Source organism: Cydia strobilella, chromosome 1 (genome assembly GCF_947568885.1).
Source record: "Cydia strobilella chromosome 1, ilCydStro3.1, whole genome shotgun sequence".
NCBI classification, from domain to species: domain Eukaryota; kingdom Metazoa; phylum Arthropoda; class Insecta; order Lepidoptera; family Tortricidae; genus Cydia; species Cydia strobilella.
In genome coordinates this window covers 23933050-23940782 of record NC_086041.1, presented here as the reverse complement: position 1 = coordinate 23940782, position 7733 = coordinate 23933050, and positions in this window count along the sequence as shown.

Here is a 7733-nt window from a genome sequence, read left to right as displayed (position 1 = left end):
GTTAACTTGTTAACCTAATGGATTCGAAAAAAAAAAACAACCCCGTCTGTGACATAATGAACGTATCTTAAGATAAAGAATATCAATTCGAACTCATTAACATCTTATTAAAATTCATGTTTGAAACTTTAAACTATAGGTATAAATGAGTAGTTTTCAAATTTAACATTCCTATTTTAATTGTAGACAAACCGATCACGACATTTTCAAATGACAATTACCGCGTAACAATGCTAAGTATTGAATAGGTTTTAGTAGGGTCTTTTATGTAGGTAGTTCAGCAAAGGGCTCTTTGGAGCATGCTGATTCAATTAATTCCTAATTAGGACGAGAGTGCTCTTAATGCAGAGTAGACTCGGATTTGACATCGTCGCCTGTCAGGGTAAATGGGAATCTGACAGGCCGCGCCTCGTCTATCGGTCGCCGGCCGGTGGCGCCTACCTGCCTTTATTAGGTCACTGCTAATTTAAAAGGGACATTTTGTTTAATAATCTACAATAGACAGGTAGGTATTTATTCAACTAAAATGTGTAAAGATTTATTTGATTACCTACCTAGGTATATCTAAAAGTCATGATAATTATGTATTTTAATATATTACACAGTCCGTTTTTATAGACCTATAAACTGTGTAGGTAATATATTAGATAATTATCATGACTTTTAGAACACCTTGACCTTTACTTTTAGAACACCTAGAGATTGAAAAACTTATTTTTTTAATTTACCCCCCAAAAGTGGCCCCCATGTTTAAAATTCATTTGTTTACGTTACATGTAAACGTTTGTCTTTGGGTCACAAGTTTACATTTGTGCACCAAAATTCAACTTAATTGGTCCAGTAGTTTTGGAGAAAATGGGCTGTGATAGACAGGCAGAGACACGAGTGATCCTATAAGGGTTCCGTTTTTTCCTTTTGTGGTAGGGAACCCTAAAAACTGTAAAATATAGCAAAATAAAAATTTCAAATAATAAAATATTTTTTACTGGAAAATTTGCTAAAGACTGTCAGAAGACCGTGGATAAAAAAATATAGGTACTGTGGAATATACTTATATAACGCTCCAAGTCAGAGACAACCTAACTTTATATTTTTTTCTAATTTTTAGATTTACATCATGCGTGGCCAGGTTTCATCGTGTACAGTCTTTATGGATACATATTTGAGTAAGATAATTGTCTAATTTCAATGATCCTCCACTTTCTTAGTGCTATTTTTACGAAAATTGCCTAAACCACAACAAAAAAAGACTTGCCTAAACCACAATCAACCACAATAATAAAGTGATCAAAAATGGTATACGTTATGCAAAATTTGAAAACAACTTTGTAAATACGAGTACTTGTATAATTAATACTTACCTACATTACATACGAACACGAACATTGTCAGAACTTTACTCCGAACTTTTACTCCAATTAAAGCGTAATTAGAGCGACAGAGAAAGATGCCCGCAATTTGCGAACTTCGGTGTTCGCGGTAGGCCCCCAGTTATAGGTCTTCTCATCGCTAGTGAAGTAGTTAGGTTAGTAAAGTAGTTGCGTGGTAATTTTATTTTCTAGTAGGAGGTAGCTGCCAGCAGCATAGTTTTGGAACTAAATATACTTTAAGTGTTTAGTTATAGTATTTAATTTTTACAAATTTATTGCATGTAGCCATCAGTCCGTAATTTTTTTTTTCTTGTTATGGCTTTTGTGTCCGTAAATATTTGTAATCATGATATTATCTAGATTTTACACCATCTTTGTTAAAATCATGTAACTACGGAGTAGCATAAAAAACCATCATGGTGAACTCCAAACAGTAAACAGTCTCAGGCAGTGTAAGTGCTGTTGTCTAGATGGCGTTGTGCTACATCTTTCGCGTTCTGGATTTTAGGTCCCCAGAATACTTATTGAAAGAGCCTAACGGGACAGATATAATACCAAAGATAGATATAACTCCGTAATAGATGGATACAGTCTAAGGAAAAAACGTGCCTCGAAAATCACGAAAATTTGATTCTCGATCAGATGGCGCCACTAGCTTTGGCCTACTCTCGTATAGAGGGCGTTGACGGTTTCGTTGGTTATTTATAATTTTAAAGCATATCAGTGAAAGAACATGGGTCAAAATCATATAAAAATTATTAATGCAAATAAAAAAATAATTTATCCGTATTTAAATACATTTTAACGTATTTTTATAAATCTTCATGTTTAGTTTTAAAGTATGTCGTTAGATGGCAGTGAATTTATAGTGGTACTTTCCAACCCAGAGGGGTAACCAGACCTTGTTGGGATTAGTCCGGTTTCCTCACGATGTTTTCCTTCACCGACAAGCGACTGGTAAAATTCATTGGTACGAGCCGGGGTTTGAACCCGCGACCTCTGGATTGCAAATTGCACGCTTTTACCGCTAGGCCACCAGCGCTTCAAGTGTACCTACATGTTTTTTTAAATTTTTGTGCTCATCAAAATGTAACACTTTTTTGTAAAAAATTACCGCACTAAAGCGCTAGGGCGGTAAAGTAGCAACCTTACCGCCCTAGTGCGGTAACTAGCATTATACGTGCGTATGTCGAAAGGGCCATATGTACTGTAAAACGTACAATACACGCGCGTAAAGGTTTGTAGTACAATGTAGTGTACTTAACATACTTAAGAAACATACCTGGAGGTTCGTTATTAAGTACATACAGAAAGAAAATGAAATCATGAGCCATAACTATTTAAGTTCTATTTACCAGTCTTTATGTGCTGCGTGTATATATATACACGTAGAAATAGAACTATATATATATATATATATATATATATATATGTATATTTATTTTAATTTAGACGAATAATAAATATTTTGATTAAAACATATATGTATGACAAAAGTGTTAAAGGAGGGTTTATTATGTTATCCAATTAATATTTATTTAAAATTATTAAAATTTATTTTTAACAATCCTACGATAGTTTTATCTGATGTAATCTCGATATAACATATCGACGCATATCTATTCTGTAAGTCAATCAAACGGGTCAATGGCGTGCCAGCTGCATTGCTGAGTGGAGACCATATTTCGGCTTCACATATCTATTCCGACTGTTTTATTTACCTTTACTTTGTATTTGCTATATGTGCAGTTATTTGTATTTATGTGTTATCTGAATAAATATTATACCTATTCTATTCTAAACTAAAATAAGTAAACAACATTTAGTTTTTAAACTCTGATAACATTTCCGTATCGTAGTTCCGCTCTCATTTTAAAACGCCTTGCTAGATTGCTCTGAAACTTTGTACTTACAATAGGATTAGGTATATCTATGTCTGTAATTGGTTTATGTAGCTTCAGATACCATAGTTAAAAAATACAGCGAACTGTACTGGTAACCATGGTAACTCCAGGTTTAACCATCCCACTAACCCAAGGTTAAGCGGTTAAACCGTTACGCCTGTGTCAAATTGTACTGGTAACCATGGTAACTCCAGGTTTAACCGGTTAACCCCGGGTTAGTGGAATGGTGCAAGTGGGCCTTAGTGTTTGCTTTATTAAACAAACAGTGTAAATAATTTTAAGCACTGTTCTAATCTGTTGCTTTGCAGCAATATGAACTTATTGCACTATAATTACGGTTCTAAATTAGAAAGAAACCCATGAGTTAATAGGAGTTCTCGGAGGTAACCCTCGGAACCGTCACTAAATCAACGGATTCAGTTTATCATGCGCCTGCAGGTAAGCTTCCCCACATTTGTTATAGTTTGGTAGAGTTACAATTATATATTTAGTTTAGTAGATTGAACAAATCCAATTTAATCGTACTCTGCGTTAGCGAATATTCCAGTTTGACACTGCTAAGGCAGTCGTGGTCTGTCTGTCTGTCTGTTACCTCTTCACGCTTAAACCGCTGAACCGATTTTGTTGAAATTTGCTATAGAGATAGTTTGAGTCCCGGGAAAGGACATAGGACTTCTGCTGCTGACTATTCTTATCTCTCTCTAGCCATTCTAGTTATACGTAAATGATCTTCAACTGTATTGCTTTGGTGCATGCAAACTATATAAGTTTAAGTGGTGAGCTACTTCCTCTAAGCTTTGCACGCTACATTGACAACATCGCCTCTTCTCTCCGGCGGCTAAATTTAGTTCATCGATGCCATTAGTTACTCGTGCTTGAATCTATTTAAGCTACTAATAGTTAGATAAGTACTGTAACAGACTGACATCAACATTAATTTATTTATTCTCTCGGAAATTACTGAATCTGTTAGTTTGATTTCGCGCGTTACATTTGTACTGAAAATACGACAGTGGAATCTGAGCGCCTGGCTTTTTTTAGGTATCAGGTATGGTAGCGGGGATGTCACTCGACTTAGATTAAATCTATACAACAATATCACAAGAAGAAATATCTTATTAAAGTAGAAGGGAACTGCATGCTGGAGAAACATATGAAGTTAAGAATCGTGACGTGCTTCACGCCTCCGAGGGCCTACCGCGAACCACGTTCGACGTGTTGCCTCCCTGTCACACATCCGTACGAATTTACAAGTGCGACAGAGAGGCAACACGTTGAACGTGGTTTGCGATAGGCCCTCTGATGCCGTGGATGGAGCTCGCGCCAGTTGCAGTAGATGCAGATTGGAATATACTACACTATAATGATATAAGCTGCAAGCAAGATAAAGAAAACTTGAAAAATTTCTACGAATACTATACTTTTACTTTTTTTTTCTATACTTTTATGTGTACTTTCACATAAATTAATATTATACGACATTCTTACATAGATTGACTAAGTCCCATGGTAAGCCCAAGGAGGCTTGTGTTATGGGTACTCAGACAACGATATATATAATATATAAATACTTAAATACATGGAAAACACCCATGACTCAGGAACAAATATCTGTGCTCATCACATAAATAAATGCCCTTACCGGTATTCGAGTCCAGGACCATCGGCTTGACAGGCAGGGTCACTAGTGTCACTACCCACTAGGCCAGACCGGTCGTCAAAACCGCCGTCGGTCGGTCGGCATTATCTTGAACTATATTTATATACTCGTCTAGTTTAGTATATCTATAAATCAGGGTGTTTTAGGTGTAGCATAAGACATATAAGTACATTTTAATGTTGGATAGTCTAAGAGACTTCTAACTAAACTACAACATTAATTGTAGGTGCTAGTGTAGATGAAGTTCTGTCAAAATGTCAAATGCATAGAACTTTTGGTGGTTTCAAGCTTTTTTATCGGGAATTTTCACTGCTTATTCATAATTGTGATAAATCTTTGTCCATCTTTAATTAATCATGGTAAACAATAGATATAGCTCAATAAAAATGTTAGTTGTTTAAAAAAGTGCCAACTAAAATACATGCAAAATTAAACAGGTTGAAAAAATGCCACATTTAGACGTTAAAATACTTTTGTGAAAGTATATTAGAACGTATTGATTTTATAAAAATAAGCATAGAAGAATTTTGAGATCTGTTTTTCTGGACCTACATCTACAGTGGCGCCAACTGGTGAGCACAAAGAAGGATAAGTATATTAGAAGGTATTGATTTTATAAAAATAGAAGAATTTTGAGATCTGTTTTTCTGGACCTACATCTACAGTGGCGCCAACTGGTGAGTACAAAAAAGGTAGCCCTCATTGAACATATCTACGAGTATGTAGGTACCTATATCATCTTCGCACACTGATAAGGTAAAAAAAAGTTGCATTCGAAAATCCAGTTGTTTTCCGTATCGAGCCTTGAAATAATTAAAAATAAATCTAATCAGAGCACAAATCTTGTTTATCTCCTGTTAGAATTGGTAAATAATCAAGTCACCAGCGGGGGTTCTCGAACGGTATTAGTTTAATAAGTATTATTCCGTATTAAATCGTATGAGTTTCCATAGCAACACACTAATATCGTTCGAGAAATGGGCCCCTGGGAACCGTTATCTCTCTTACTTACTTAATTAATGTCCCTCGTTCTATTTACAAAAGCAGCGTCTCGGTAACAAATGCATCGTGCATAGATAACATAACAACAAGATAGGTTGTTTGTTACCAGGCTGTCTTCGCCAGCTCAGTCAGTTAAGAGCGATGGGACCGGTATTCCGAAAGGTCGCAAGTTCGAGTACCTATTGCCCGAAGTGAAAACTTTTTAGATTGCATACTGATAATTTATACCTATTTTCAATTTTACACCATCAAGTGACATATCTTCGTGCCATTCTCTTCGGGCTTCACAGGCGGCATCTTTTAGTGACAGGACTCCTTTGTGCACTGGACTAACTTTGCCCAAAATAAACTTGTAGCGCTCTCGGTTATCGTACTCGTACGATATTTGAAGGTAACCATCAAGCGTCAACGACCATAGCATAACCAAACTGCACCTTTGGAATTAACAAAATCAGCAAACAGCAACAAAGCTCATAAGCTCATCACCGGAAAAACTACTTCTTATTCTATGGTTTAGCTTTTGTTTGTCAGTCTGTGAAGTAGCTTTAACCACGTGATCAATTCACAAAATAAACAGAATGACGCTAATAATTAAAGAATATTTACCTAGCAGAAACAACGAGTAAAAATTATTTACTGAAATTCAGATTATGGTTTTATAGTTTAACAGTTTGCCTTATGTTTGTTATTTGATTTATACAGCTTCGAATATCTGGTGAGATTATATCTTCACAACCGCTGGTTGCTTATTACTTCTTGGTTTAATGTGAGTTTTTTTACATGTATAAATAGAATACATATACCACTTATACAATCGTGCATCCCAAGAAGAGTACCGCGTTGGTCGATTTCAGTAACATAAAACGTACCTACATTCTTTAGGGCGTTGGTACAAATCTGCGCCCCTTGTCACAAATAAAGAGTTGAATTGGAACACACACTATAGAAAATGAGAAGTTTTTATTGTTATAGTGTCCAAATATTAAGGATAAGTAATCTTCCTACAATTCTACAATCTTAAAAATCTAAGTACATAGGAACTGTACCCGTACCATGAGTCACTGACAGTGTCAAAACTGACATAATTATACTCTAACGTCTACGTAATTTACTTTCTATACATCTCGCTCGCACTAATAATATGTCAGTACGAGCGAGATGCATAGAATAGTACATTTCGATGCTAGTGCGGAAAGTATGTCATTACTTCACGATTACCGAGATATCTTGCCACAAGCCGTAGGCGAGTGGCAAGACTCGGGACGAGTAAAGAATGACATTTCCGCACGTGTATCGAACGACGTTTTTTAATACAGTTGCGAAAAAATAAAAAAAGCAACAAGTAAGGAACGGAATTCACAACTTTTATATTATTAATTCTGTGACATCATTGACATTGACATTACGAAGAAGTGTTTTTCTAGCTTTTATTCGACTAGAATAGATTTTGTTATTATAGTTGGTCAAACCAAATTGGCAGTAAATAAGAAAAAAAAAACTATACTCATCCTTTTCTTTCGGGTGCTAGTACTAGTGTAAGATAAAGATAGTATGATTGTCTATGTTTGAAATAAGACAGTCCTTTGACAAACTATATTATTGAACCCACTTCAATAAAAGTTTTTTTTTCAAATGCATGTTCTATAAGACAGAAACAATTGTAAATATTAAAACATTGTACTATTATTACCTAAATATCGTTATTTATGATTATTTGTGTATCGTATATTTATAAAAACAACAATATCGAATGTTGCCTTTGGAAACTTAAAACATTCTTGCAGTAAGAAAATACGC